This window comes from Macaca nemestrina, chromosome 1 (assembly GCF_043159975.1).
Source record: "Macaca nemestrina isolate mMacNem1 chromosome 1, mMacNem.hap1, whole genome shotgun sequence".
Classification (NCBI taxonomy): Eukaryota; Metazoa; Chordata; class Mammalia; order Primates; family Cercopithecidae; genus Macaca; species Macaca nemestrina.
This window is the reverse complement of record NC_092125.1, coordinates 157,633,290-157,648,675: the sequence shown is the minus strand read 5'-3', so window position 1 is coordinate 157,648,675 and position 15,386 is coordinate 157,633,290. Positions and strand designations below refer to the sequence as shown.

Below are 15,386 nucleotides of genomic sequence, written 5' to 3'. Positions count from 1 at the left end.
GGAATGGAAAACCAAACATTGTATGTTCTCATTGTATGTGACCTCTGCTATGAGGATTCAAAGACATAAGAATGGTACAATGGACTTTGGGGACTCAGGGGAAAGGGTGGGAAGGGGGTGAGGGATAAAAGACTACACCTTGGGTACCGTGTACACTGCTTGGGTGATGAGTGCACCAAAATCTCATAAATTACCACTAAAGAACTTATTTATGTAACCAAACACCACCTGTTCCCCCAAAACTTATTGAAATAAAAATAAAAATAAAGAAATATAAATTTATTGTTTTGTGAATAAGTAACACCTACTATTACTCTTTCTTTTTTTATTAAAGTATTTGTCTTATCATTTTTTAAATCAATTTGTCAGGATGTCCATTCTGTGTTAGTCACATGTATTGTAAAATTTAGTTTAATTTAAAAAATTATTTTGAGATATATATGTGGACTGGGCAAGGTGACTCACGTCTGTAATCCCAGCACTTTGGGAGGCTGAGGCGAGTGAATCATCTGAGCTCAAGAGTTCAAGACCAGCCAGCCAACATGATAAAACCCCATTTCTATGAAAAATACAAAAACTATTAGTCGGGCATGGTGGCAGGTGCCTGTAGTCCCAGCTACTCGGGAGGCTGAGGCAGGAGAATCACTTGAAACTGGGAGGTGGAGGTTGCAGTGAGTTGAGATTGCACCACTGCACTCCAGCCTGGGTGACAGAACAAGACTCCATCTCAAAAAAAGAAAGAAAGAAAAAAGAGATACATATGTGTGTTTATATACTTGTTAAAGTGTTCTGAAGTTTAGTCCATCGTTGTTTCTCATTGTCATTTTTTTAATGCTTAGAAAGTCAATTCTTACCATCTCTCAAGATTGTATAAAATTAATCTGTATCAACACCTAGATTTGATATTTTTTCAGTTTACATATTTAGTTATTTTCAATGATTTTGCAATTAAGTTTTGGTTTTCCATGAAGAAGAGATCCAACTTTATATCCAACAAAATAACCTGTGTCATCCTTTGATCACAAAAACACTTCCTTTAGTATATACCATATATATCAATCTCAAAAATGAATGTTTCTGGGCTTTCTAATCATTACATTTATCTATTTATGTCTTTTTGGGTCAATACTTCACAAAACAATTTTCTAGTTTTCTGTTATCTTTTAATAATTGCCAGTTCAAGTTTATCCTCCTCGATGATTTAGATTTTTAAGTTGTGTTTATATCATGGTTGAGTTCTCCTATATTTGATAGGAACTGTACTTGTTTTATGAATTAATATGAGGAGAATAAACTCTTTTTAATATTGAAGCTTTTCATCTAGAAACTTGAGATGGTCATTCATTTATTTAAGTCCCTTTTTAGGTCACTCAAAGTTTCATTGTTTTCTTTATATAGGACCTCAATACATTTCATAATACACTTATTCCTATGTATTTTATATTTTTTGTTTTTATTCTGAGTGGGATTTTTCCATTATGTTTTCTAACTGGTTATTATAGAAATATAGGAAAACTCTTGAATTTTGAATACTTATTTTGTTATCAGAAATCTTACTGGGCTCTCTTATTAATCTTTTTAATTTCATTTTTTTCTATTTCATTTTTAGTTAGTAAGGAGTATCATCTAAAAATACAAATAATTTTGACACTATGTACAATAGTTACAGTTCACATTTTGTTTCCTACCTTATTATATTGTCTAAAAATTTCAAGTTGGTGTTAAATAATTGTTGCCAGGGGGCTTCTTTGCCTTGCTATTGCCTTTGAAGGAAATGTCTGCAGTGTACCAAAGGATCTTCCTTTTCCATGGCAGATGTTGATTGTGAGGCACTATTTCCTGCTGAGCATACAGTAAGCTTAAGAATTCTTCACAGAGTACTTTGGGTACCCACTATCAGCCAGCTGAAAACGGCATGCATACAGGGGCTTCTATGCCGTCTTCTTCTCTTGCTCTGTTTACTGTTAAGTATGAGCTTAGCGACTGGGCGTGGTGGCCCACGCCTGTCATCCCAGCACTTTGGGAAGCTGAGGAGGGCAGATCACGAGGTGAGGAGACAGAGACCATCCTGGCTAAGACAGTGAAACCCCATTTTCACTAAAAATACAAAAAATTAGCTGGACGTGGTGGCGGGTGCCTGTAGTCCCAGCTACTAGGGAGGCTGAGGCAGGAGAATGGCGTGAATCTGGGAGGCGGAGCTTGCAGTGAGCCAAGATCGCGCCACTGCACTCTAGCCTGGGCGACAGAGCGAGACTCTGTCTCAGAACAAACAAACAAACAAACAAACAAACAAAAAAGAGAGAGAGAGAGAGATTAACAAGAGAAAAGCATAGAAATTTACTTAATGTTATTATTATTTTTTTTCCAACTTTTAAGTTCAGGGGTACATGTGCAGGATGTGCAGGTTTGTTACATAGGTAAACGTGTGCCATTATGGATTACTGCACAGATCATCCCATCACCCAGGTATTAAGCCCAGCATCCATTAGCTATTCTTCTTGATGCTCTTCCTCCTCCCTCCACCCTGACAGGTGCCCAGCGTGTGTTGTTCCCCATCATGTGTTCATGTGATATCATTCAGCTCCTGCTTATAAGTGAGAACATATGGTTTTGGTTTTCTGTTCCTGTGTTAGTTTGCTGAGGATGATGGCTTCCAACTCCATCCATGTCCCTACAAAGGACAGGATCTTGTTCCTTTTTATGGCTGGCTGTGTAGTATTCCATGGTGTATATGTACCACATTTTCTTTATCCAGCCTATCATTGATGGGCATTTAGATTGATTCCATGACTTTGCTATAGTGAATAGTGCTGCAATGAACATACACGTGCATGTATCTTTATAATATAATGATTTATATTCCTTTGGGTATATACCCAGTAACGAGATTTCTGGGTCAAATGGTATTTCCGCCTCTGGGTCTCTGAGGAATCGCCACACTGTCTTCCACAATGGTTGAACTAATTTACACTCCCACCAACAGTGTAAAAGTGTCTTTTTTCTCCACAACCTTGCCAGCATCTGTTGCTTTTTGACTTTTTAATAATTGCCATTCTGATTGGCGTGAGGTGATATCTCATCGTGGTTTTGATTTGCATTTCTCTAATGATCTGTGATGTTGAACTTTTCTCATGTTTGTTGGTCGCATGTATGTCTACTTTTGAGAAGTGTCTGTTTATGTCCTTTGCCCACTTTTTAAAGGGGTTGTTTGCTTTTTTCTTGTAAATTTGTTTAAGTTCCTTGTAGATTCTGGTTATTTAATGTAAGTTTTATGTGACATGACAGCCTTCAGAAATAAAGATTCAGAGATGACTTAGGCTGCTGTTAATGCTAAAAAATAACTCAAATACTTTCAGAACAATAGTATCACCCAGCAGTTGGGATTATTTTCCTTTCTTATTTGCCTTCTGTCTTGACTTTTTTTTTTTTTTTTTTTAAGATACCTAGATTGCAAGTGGTCTTAAACCTTTGGAGTTCAAGACTTTTAAAAAATGGCTAAATAAATAATCTTTACATGTAAAAGGCCACTGATGCCTACCTCTATTTAGAGCAACTATTGAACTCAGCTGCTGAGGGGCTTCAAGACAACTGACCAGAGACATCTCCTACTCACCTCCTCCACAAAGGAGAACCTAAATAGTGAGTAGATAATCACACTTTGAATAGATCATCCAGGAGAGAGCACTGGAATTCAATGGAGAAGTGACAGGAAACACCTAAAGCAAGGAAGAATAAGAAAGAGAGGCAACCTGCTTGACCAGGATCAGCTGGGAGCCAGGAGAGACTCCCCAGTGCAAGGAAAGGTGAGAGACCCCCAGTGGGCCCCCTTTCCACCATGCACTCCTGCAATCTTAGCCATGGGAGAGGGCCTCAACTCTTACAGGCCTTGAAACTAACATAGAGAGCTTCCTGGAGACCACACAATGGCACTGCTCCTGGGTCCCACACACTCTCAGAGACCTAAGCAGCTACAGCAAGGTGCCATTATGAGAGCCCAATGCAAAGAGACTGCACGTCACCCTGGGGCTCAGCAGCACCTGCATTTACATATCCCTGGAGCCTCACTGACATCCTTTGCATGCAACCACTGCTGGAGCTAGCTCTGATGCTAGGGCCAAAGTGCAGGCCACAGGCTGCAACTGCCTTCAGCAGTGAAGCCACTGTGCACTTTCACATGCCTAGATAGTTTCCTGCCCGTGGCTGTTACTGCTGTGGACTGCTGCATGTGGATTAAAGCTTGTGTGGAACACAAGCTGCCACTACTGGAGATAAAGTGCAAGCCAAGCACAGGCTGATGCTGTTAGGGCTGAAGTGTGAGTGAAGCACGTTTCTCACTCCCCTGTGTACAGCTGATGCCACTGAAAGCAACCCTGGCCTCCTCAGTTTCAAGGCTGTAGTGCATCCCTGAGTACTCTGCCAGGGGCCTGGGAATCACCCTGCCCCTGCCCACCACAGTCAGTGTCTGTACACACCATTGAGAGGCCTGAAGACAAGTCTGCCTTGCATAGCTTCATACCCCACCCCTCAGTGCTAGAGCACACAGTCCTGAGACCTGGGGAATTATACAGCCCGGGTCACCACTGTTGGTACCTGAGTACTTCTCTAGAGCTGCTGAGGTTGGACCCACCCACCCTGCTGCTACCATCACAGCTGGAACTTATCTTCATGTGTCATTTGCGGACCTGGAAACTAGCCTGCCCCGCTCATTGCAGTCACCATTAAGACCAGTGTGTATCACTTGGTATGCAGAGGATTTTCCTGCTGCTGCTGCCACCATTGCTCATGCCATGCCTGCTACCCAGAGGCCTGAAAACCTATCCATTTGTTTGGCTCACTGCTGCTGCCACTGGCATCTGAGCAAGATGGCTATAGGCCTAAGAATCAGCCTGGCTGGACCTGCTATTACTGGTGCCAGCATACATCATACTGGGGCACCAAAGGCAGACATGCTTAACCCACTGCTGCCATCACTGAGACCTGAAGACTGGCCCACCTGGTATCCCTATTCCTAGCAAAACTTCATCACAGCCTCTACTAATAACCACACTCTAAGCCATAAAGGAAATCAGACTCAAATAATACTGTTTACATCCAAAGAATCACACCAAGACTGCAGTACTGCATGCACCCAGAATTATAGGCAAAGCACCCTACCCAACACTACAGATGCATTGTCAGGAAAAGGTCCTCCCCTACAAAAGCAAATTCAAAAAACTGGGAGAAGCAACCATTGGACTAGTTGCACAGATGTCAATATAAGGACACAGAAAACATTAAAAAGCAAGTAAATGTGACACCTCCAAAGGAACACAAGAATTCTCCAGCAACAAATTCCAGTCAAAAATAAATTTACAAACTCTCAGAAAAATTCAAAATATTGATTTTTAAGGAAGCTCAGTGGAATACAAGAGAGTACTGAAAAACAATAATAAAAAAAAAACAATTCAAGTCTGAATGAGAAATTTATCAAAGAGATAGATATCATTAAAAAAAGAGCCAAACAGAAATTCTGGAAATAAAGGACTCATTGAATGAAATACAAAATACATTTGAAAGCATCCAGAATAGACTAGATCAAACAAAATAAAAATCTCAAACTTGAAGACAGGTGTTTTGAAATAATCCAGTCAAATAAAAATAAAGAAAAAAAAAGAACAGGCAAAGACTTCCTGACATATGGAAGTCCATAAAGTGCCCAGTTAGTCAAAATTTTGGAGTCCCAGATGACAAAGAGAAAAACAAAAGGGACAGAAAACCTATTTAGGCCAGGTGTGGTAGCTCATACCTATAATCCCAGCACTTTGGGAGGCAAAGGTGGGTGGATTGCTTGAGCCCAGGAGTTTGAAGCCAACCTGGGCAACATGGAAAAACTCTATCTCTTAAAAGAAAGTTAGCTGGGCTTGGTGGCACACATCTGTAGTCCCAGCTACTCAGGAGGCTGAGATGGGAGGATTGCTTGAGCCTAGGTGATGTAGGTTGCAGTGAGTCAAGATCACACCACTGTACTCTAGCCTGAGTGACAAAGTGAGACCCTGTCTCAAAGAAAAAAATAAATAAAAAAGAAAAAGAAAATGTATTTAATTAAGTAATAGCTGAAAACTTCCCAAGTGTAGCAAGGCATTTACACGTGCAGATACAAGTTGCTCTGAGATTCTCCACTGCACATTATAGCCAAAATGTCTAAAGTCAAAACAAAGAGAGAATTATAAAACAGCAAGAGAAAAGCATCTAGTCACCTATGAAGGAACCCCCATCAGACTAACAGTAGATTTCTCAGCAGAAATCTGTAAGATTTTGAATATAATGATATATTCAAAATACTGAAATCTATGTTCTTCCAGGCACAGATATTATACTCAGCAAAGTTAGCCTTCATGAATGAAGGAGAAATAAAGTCTTCCCTAGACAAGCAAAAGCTGAGGGAATTCATCACCACTAGACAAGAACTACAAGAAATGCTTAAGGAATCCTACATTCCAGATGTAGGATAGCATATATCTATATGAAAGCATAATATCTATCATCATGGAAGCACATGAAAATATAAAACTTACTCACAGAGCAAACACACAAACAGGGAAAAGACTCAAATGTTGCCACTATATAAAACCACCAAACCACAACAATAAATAGTGAGAGAGAGAGAGAGACAGAATATACAAAACAATCAGAAATCAATTAATAACATGGCAGAAATAAGCCATATCAATAATAACCTTGAATGTAAACAGATTAAACTTTCCATTTAGAAAATATAGACTGGCTGAATGGATAATAAAACATGACCCGTCTGTATGCTGCCTACAGGGAAATCATTTCATCTGTAAAGATATGTAAAGACTGAAAGTAAAGGGATGGAATAGATTTTCCATGCAAATGGAAACCAAAGCAAGCACAAGTAGCTATACTTAGACAAAACAGAGTGTGAAAACAGTAAAAAGAGACAAAATGGGTCATTATATAATGATAAAGGGATTAATTCTACAAGAGGATATAATAATTATAAACATATATGCACCCAACACTGGGGCACCCAGACATATAAAGCAAATCTTATTAGATTTAAAGGGAGAGACAGACTTCAATAAAATAAAATTGGAGACTTCAACACCCAACTCTCAGCATTAGACAGATCATCTAGGCAGAAAATTAACAAAGAAACATTAGATTTAAACTGCACGTTAGACTAAATGGGCCTGACAGACTTTTACAGAACATTTCATCCACAGCTATAGAACATACATTCTCCTCATCAGTACATCAAACATTCTCCAAGATAGACCATATATTAGCACACAAAACAAGTCTCAACAAATTTTAAATAACTAAAATCATATTAACTATCTCCTTAGTCCACATGGAATAAAACTAGAAATCAATAACAAGACAAACAATGATGAAAGAAATTATAGAGGATGCAAACAAATGGAAAGACATCCCATGCTCATGGATCAAAAGAACTAATATCATTAAAATGACCATACTACTCAAAGCAATCTAAAAATTCAATGCAATCCCTATCAAAACACCAATTTCATTTTCACAGAATTAAAAAAAAAATCTTAAAATTTATATGGAACAACAACAAAAAAGCCCAAAAAGCCAAAGCAATCCTGAGTAAAAAGAACAAAGCTGGAGGCATCATAATATCTGACTTCAAAATATATTATAAGGGTACAGTAACCAAAACAGCATGGTACTGGTATAAAAACAGACACATAGACTAATGGAACAGAATAATCTAAAAATACATCCACATATTTATACCCAGCTGATTTCTTTTTTTTTTTTAATGCAGTCTTGCTCTGTCGCCAGGCTGAGTGCAGTGGTGTGATCTCAGCTCACTGCAACCTCTGCCTCCCAGGTTCAAGCAATTCTCCTGCCTCAGCCTCTCAAGTAGGTGGGACTATGGGTGAGCGCCACCACATCCAGCTAATTTTTGTATTTTTTAGTAGAGACGGGGTTTCACCATGTTGGCCAGAATGGTCTCGATCTCTTGACCTCTTGATCTGCCCACCTCAGCCTCCCAAAGTGCTGAGATTACAGGCATGAGCCACTGCTCCTGGCCATCCAGCTGATTGATTTCTTTTCCTTCCTTCCTTCCCTTCCTTCCTTCCTTCCTTCCCTCCCTCCCTCCCTCCCTCCCTCCCTCCCTCCCTCCCTCCCTCCCTCCTTCCTTCCTTCCTTCCTTCCTTCCTTCCTTCCTTCCTTCCTTCCTTCCTTCCTTCCTTCCTTCCTTCCTTCCTTCCTTCCTTCCTTCTACAGGGTCTTACTCTGTCACCCAGGCTGGAGTGCAGTGGTGTGATCTTGGCTCACTGCAACTTCTGCCTCTTGGGTTCGAGTGATTCTCCCAGCTTAGCCTCCCAAGTAGCTGGAATTACAGGCATGAGCCACCATGCCTGGCTAATGTTTTAGTATTTTTAGTAGAGATGGGGTTTTGCCATGTTGGCCAGGCTGGTCTTGAACTTCCAGCCTCAAGTGATCTGCCTGTCTTGGCCTCCCAATCAACTGATTTTAAATTAAAGCTGCAAGAACATACAACAGGGAAAGGACTCCTTCTTCAATAAATGATGCTGGGGAAATTGGATATCCATATGCAGAAAAATGAAACTGGACTCCAATCTTCTGTTGTATACAAAAATAAACTCAAGATAGATGAAAGACTGAAACATAAGACCTGAAGCTACAAAACTACTAGAAGAAAACATAGCATACTCACTTCAGGACATTAGCATAGGCAAAGATCTCATGGCTAAAACATCAAAAGCACAGATGAAACAAACAAACAAACAAAAACCAAAACAAGAAAAACTGATAGAACTGTATTAAGATATTAAGCTAAAAATCTTCTGCACAGCAAAGACAATAAACAGAGTAAAGGGATAACCTGTTGAATGGGAGAAAATATTTTTAAACCATTCATTTGACAATGAAATTATATCCGAATACACAAGAAACCCAAAACAACAATTAAAAAAATGAATTCAATTAAAAAGTGGGAAAAGGATGCAAATAGACATTTCCCAAAAGAAGATATACAAATGGCCAACTGTTGTATGTGGAAATTTTTACCATCACTAAAATGGTAAAAATTTTTTGCATCAGGGAAATGCAAATCAAAACCACAATAAGATAGCATGTTATTCTAGTTATAGAATGGCTACTATTAAAAAGATAAAACATAGCAGATACTGGCAAAGATGGAGAGAAAAGGGAACTCTCACATACTGTTGGTGGTATGTAAATTGGTACAGCCACTATGAAAAACATTATGGAAATTTTTTTTTTAAGTCTAAAAATAAAACCCCCATGGATCAGAAATCCCAATATTGGATATTTATCCAAAGGAAAAGAAATCAGTATGTCAAAGTGATACCTGTACTCCCATGTTTATTGTAGCACTATTCATAATAGGAAAGATTTAATCAGACTAAGTGTCCATCAAAGGATGAATGGTTAAAGAAAATGTGGTATATATACATACTTGAATACTATTTGACCATAAAAAATAATGAAATTATATCATTTGCAGCAATTTATATGGAACTCAAGGTCATTAGGTCAAGTGAAATTAGCCAGGCACAAAAAGACAAATACCATATGTTATCAATCATATATAGAAGCTAAAAAAGTTCATCTTATAGAGGCAGAGAATAGAATGATAGATACCAAAGGTGGGAAGGGTGTAGGGGTGGAGTGGAGAGGAGACAAAGAGAGGTTCAATCAGTACAAACACAGTTAATAGAAGATATAAATTCTAATGTTCAATTGCAGAGTAGGGTGACTATAGTTAGCAACAATGTATCAACAGTTAGAAAACAGGATTTGAAATGTTCTCAGCACATAGACATGATACTCAAGGTGATGGATACCCCAAATACATTTACTTGATCATTTCACATTCCATGCATGTAACAGATATTCACATGTACCCCATATATATGTAAAATTTTATGTATCAGTTTAAGAAATCTTTTGAAAAAGAAATAAAGACTCAAAGGAACAAGAAAATCTGTATTTTTATGGGCAGTAATGTAGAAGTATGATTGAAGGACAAAAAGTTATGTTATAATGGTGATAAATTAGGAGGAACTTGGCAAGGCTGTTTGTTCAGATTCTTCTTGGTGTCCCTGTGACATTCCTTCCCTCTGGGTATAGGACGAGACACTGATCACATAATGATATTCATGGGAGAAGGGAAGGAGAAGGCCAGAGAGTGACCCTCCCAGCTTTCATGGCCTGTTTCAGGGAAGAAGGGAATGGGAAAGGTGAGAGTAGTCTTCCTGCTTCTGCTGTTTTCTCAAATGCCTAAGTGCTATATTTTGGGAACACTATCAGTGCTAGAAAAATTTATGGTAAAAAGGTATTACTGGCCTAACCAGTAATAATGGATCTTTAACTTCAACCCAATATATGTTTTTCTTAATATAAAAAGTAAAATAGAGGTTCCTCTTCAAAGACTTTCCTCCCCAGTTAATTAGGAATAAATAGTAACTTCTCTTAGAAGCAAAGTTTATTCAAAGACTTGTGCTAACATTCTTAAATATCTGCTAGCCATGATAAAGAAATTGATGTACTTTTATGTTCTTAGCTCCCACAATTTAGCCTAAATATTTGCCCTGGCATGCTTTTTATGGTCCAAGCAAACATTAGGTCATAGCCTGTTCTTCTTCCTTATTTGAAGGTGTTTTTACCTTTTTCAGCATTCCACAAGTTACTTCCTCCTTCCTTTGTTCTCCTCTACCTTTGCCTCTTTTAAAAAGTTCTAAGTTGCTAGCCAATTGGGACAAATACAGAATGTGAGGTCCTGTTCCAGCCAATGGAAACTGGACACAGCAGTAGATTGGACACATCAGGTTGTAAGTGACCCCGTCTCCTTTGTTCAATGTACTCTCTTGGCAAAACTGCTGGGGAGTATACCCTTTCTGCAGGAAGTGAAAATGGCCTTGCTGAGTAAATTAAGTTTATGTTCAAGTGCTATTTCTTTATGGCACCAGGGAACAAGCATTTAAAACACTTAATCTCCTCAAATTCCTTTTACCAGAGAACTCCTTCTTTTAAAACTTTTTTTATGAGATGGCCTTACTTGTTTTTACAGTTTTATACTTCTAGACTTTAAAAAACTGTTTTCTTGTCCTCATCAGATAATCATTAACTACAAATTTTCATTGTTGCCAACTAAAACAATTACTGAATTGTCTCTACATTTTTATCACATCAATTCAATATACATTGATATTATATCAAATTATATCACTTATTAGGTAGCTTTATACGTTTTTTATTTTTCAGAGAAAAGTTGGTGTTATATAAGGGTAAAATTAGTAGGCTGTTATGTATCCATGAGCCATTATTCTCAATGTTAAATAATACTCAAATTACTTTCTTTTAGATGAAAAGAGATGACTTCAGTGACTTTTCTTTTATAATTCAGTGTGAAGCTAGCTTGAAGCTATCTTTAAATGCAACTCAATGTGATGTGCCTGCCTGAGGCAACTGACATTTCAGATTGTGATTCTCTTCACCCCAAAAGCAAGAAGGTCTGCTCTTTTCTGTAGTTAGAGCTATTTTAATGAAGTTAATTTAAGAGGTCAGAATCCAACTTGTGACTTCTCAGATTCTTTCATTTGCATTACAAATCATTTAAGGGAAAAAGGAGCAACTGACTAAAAGATATTGGTGAAGGACTAGAGTAAAACATTATTAATGTGAACTGTTATTTTGGAAAATCTGATCATCTAGACAGAGGTAATGAAAGCCATTGGACAAAATGCTTTGCAATGGAAATCAGTAAGAGTTCATTGGGGAGATTAAACTATTCACTGGAACAGAATTTTTAATCACTCTCAGTATCTGAGAATACCAGTTACATGATGCCCAAATCACATTATGAACAACCCCTTCCTGTTTTTCAGGCCATGAGGAAAAAGAAGTGATTCTTGATCATTTGGTCTTGTGCATCACTCTGTTGGCTAGCATAACTATGTGAATAGATGCTGGAAACCAAATACAGTAAGTCTTCATTTCATGTCCTTGATAAGCCTCTTGGAAACCTATGCAACTTTAGAAGAAACTACTTATAACAAAACTAATTTTACCATAGACATATAGATAGATAGATAGATAGATAGATAGATAGATAGATAGATAGATAGATGATAGATAGATATAGATAAAGAGTTAAGTTTCTAAGACATATTTCTGATCACAAAAACATCACTAAACTTTAATTTTTTTAATTTTTAATTTTTATTTTTGAGACAGGGGCTTCCTCAGTTGTCAGGGCCGGAGTGCAGTGGTGTGATCATAGCTCACTGTCACTTTGATCTCCCGAGCTCAAGTGATCCTCCCAACTCAGCCTCCTAAGTAACTAAGATTACAGTTGTGCACCACCACACTCAGCTAACTTTTTTTTTTTTTTTTTTTGTAGATATGGGGTCTCTCTATGTTTTCTAGGCTAATCTCAAACTCCTGGCCTCCCAAAGTCCTGGGATTACAGGCATGAACCAGCATATTGAGCCACTAAACTTTTAAATAAAGACATAAAATGCTTTTAATATTAAGCATTGAAATACATGTGAACTATTCATACATTTAGGATTAATAAATATAAACACAATAATTATTTTCCCAGTTTTTGGTGAATCAGTAAGTGATGGCAGTCATGGTTGTTAAATCAAGGAACATCTCCTATTATCATGCAGTTCAAAAACTGACAAACAGGGTGGGTGCTCTGTGCACTTTCGTAGCTCATCATTTATTGTCATGTGTCTGTATGATTACCACTTACTTTATGAATTTTTATTTGACAATAATTTATATTCATTCATTCATTTTTCAACTTGCTTATTAGAGTTCAGGGTCTTGGGTGGCCAGAGCCTATCCTGGCAGCTCAGGGCACAAGGTGGGAGCTAATCCTGACAGGATGTCTCTCCATCACAGGGTGCACTTACCCCCACGCTCATTCAGACTGACACCATTTAAATGCACCAATTCCACACACATGCACAGCTTTGGGATGTGGGAGGAAACTAGACAGCCCAAAGAAAACCTATGCAAACATGGGGAGAATGTGCAAACTTCACACAGACAGTGGCCCCAGCTTGGAACTGATTTTTTTTCTCATCAATGTTATAACAAAATGATGTTGAATGAACCATTATTGAAAGGTTTGCCATACCAATATTTATTGACTATCTAGGCAGTGTCTTGCAGAAGACATAAAGTAAAATCAATGTGTGGTATACTTTCTTAAAGCTAATTTTAGTTTAAAAATAAAGTATTTTGTCAAATGAAAAGATTATTTTGTTGTGGGATATCACTGAATTTTGTCAGTTGTCATTTCTGTGCTTAAATGGGTATTGATCATGTATGTGAATTTCTAACAATTTTCTTGTAAACAAATGGAGGAACAAAAGCTTATTCTCTCGCAAAACAGCGAGTAAGCAAACAAAACCGCAAGCCAATAACTAACAGACATGCATATCCGCAACTCCCATCAGCTTCCTGATAACATGAAAAGGAGTGAGAGATTTGTTTATGTTTGTTTTGTTTTGTTTTGTCTACTTATGTTTGGGTAAGACATACTATGGGTATGTAATCATACTATGGGTATGTATTCATGGACAAATGATCATTCTCTTGATAATCAAAAGGACTGAATATCAGCTGTGGAGGGAGATAGAAAGACAAAAATGGACCCAAGCCATGAAAGTTTTAAGTTTGTAAATACTGTACATCTTTTTTCTTGTTCCAGAATTTTATTACATTTGTATTTCTCTGGGAAGTGGCATACAATTTTATAATCAAGAGGAACAAGATAGAATCTTTTGTGCCTTCTGCTGTGGTTGCTCAGTTGTGGTTTTAATTGTTGCACCAGCAAGGAAATAGATGGCTTTAATTCTAAAGGATTAAGAAGACTTGAGCAATATATGTATGCAGAAGGTAGAGGCTGGAGCTCTTAGGAAAACTAGTCAGCCTTCACACATCCAGTAAGCAAGTTAATGAACTCCATTGGTAAAAGATAAATGAAAAGTGACATTTCTTTCCTTCTTTACTACATGGTTAGTTATTTTTATTTTCCTATGTAATAGGCATGATTTATGTAAATAGCACTTGTCTCTAATAGTGAAATGAGCATTGCATAGAGAATGAGAAGAACTGGATTTAAACATGACACTACGGTTAATTAAATGTATAATTGTATCCAAAATTCCACATTTAAACTCCATGGGTCTTCAGTTTTCTCTTTTGCAAAGTGAATCTATTTTAGCACATAATTTCTAAATTCTCCAGCTCTTCACTAAATTATCTAATATCTAGTCCAGATTCAACTTTCCCCAAATGTCCTAAGATGTGTTTTTAGAGTTTTTGTAAAAATATAAAACCAATAGAAATTCACAAATTGCATTCAATTTTTTGTCTTTTTGGAGTCTGAAACTGTTTTCAAACTCCTCTCATAATATTGACTCCATGATGATTATGGACTATCCTACATTCTGAATTTGTCTGATTATTTCCTCATACTGAGATTTAACTTCTACCTTTATCTGCTATACTTTCTTTCTTTTTTCTTTTTTTACTTTGTTTTTTTGAGACGGAGTCTCACTCTGTCGCCCAGGCTGCTGTCACCCAGGCTGGAGTGCAGTGGCAGCAATTATGGCTCACTACAACCTCTGCCTCTCAGGTTCAAGTGATCCTCCTGTTCACAGACCAAACTGAGGGTTGGGCTGCTATTTCTTATGGCCCAGAAACAAGATGCAGATGAACTGGGGAGGAAGAAAGTTTTTATTTCTGTAACCAGCTACAGGGAGAAGGCCTGGAAATTATCACCAGACCAACTCAAAATTACAAAATTTTCCAGAACTTATATACCTTATAAGCTATATGTCTACATGTAAGTGTGCATTAAATCTAAAGACATAAGTGGTTAACTTCTTTTAACCTATAACTAAGGTCTGAGTCCTGAAGACCTTCTTCTGGAGCCTCAATAAGTTTACTTAATCTAAATGGGTCTAGGTGCTGGGGTGATTACCTTTATCTTGTCGCCTGCTAAATCATAAAGGTTTGGGACATTCCTTTAGACCCTGTGGAGGCCTGGGGAGTTTCTTCAGACTCCCAATAAAACTTGTTTAATCCTAAAAGGGTTCTGTTAAGAATTCTTCTGTTATCTTGTCATGCTTCAAGGCCCAGGAAAAACCTAGGCAAAACTCTTGGTGGGCTCTTTGTTACATTCCAGCCTTTGTATAAGGGCACTGGCTCAATCACCTTTTAATGTTTAACCTAGCTACTCAGTCAGTGCTGGGACAGTTGTAATGGAGGCCTGAATTAATGAGAACTGGCCTGCCACACTCCCTCCTCAGCCTCCCAAGTAGCTGGGACTACAG

General features: G+C 37.9%; 1 long non-coding RNA gene across 6 annotated transcripts in view; it reads left to right on the top strand.

Moving 5' to 3' along the window:
• LOC105482665 (uncharacterized) overlaps positions 1-15,386 on the top strand; it is a 64,727-nt gene that overhangs the window by 21,709 nt on the left and 27,632 nt on the right. For 5 of the 6 annotated variants that reach the window (XR_011619740.1, XR_987751.2, XR_987748.2 and 2 more), the window contains exons 3-4: positions 3,440-3,803; positions 11,916-12,012. This is a non-coding gene — a long non-coding RNA (uncharacterized lncRNA). Of the gene's footprint in view, positions 1-3,439; positions 3,804-11,392; positions 11,541-11,915; positions 12,013-15,386 lie in introns of all 6 variants that reach the window. The other variant, XR_011619744.1, reaches the window with a different exon arrangement.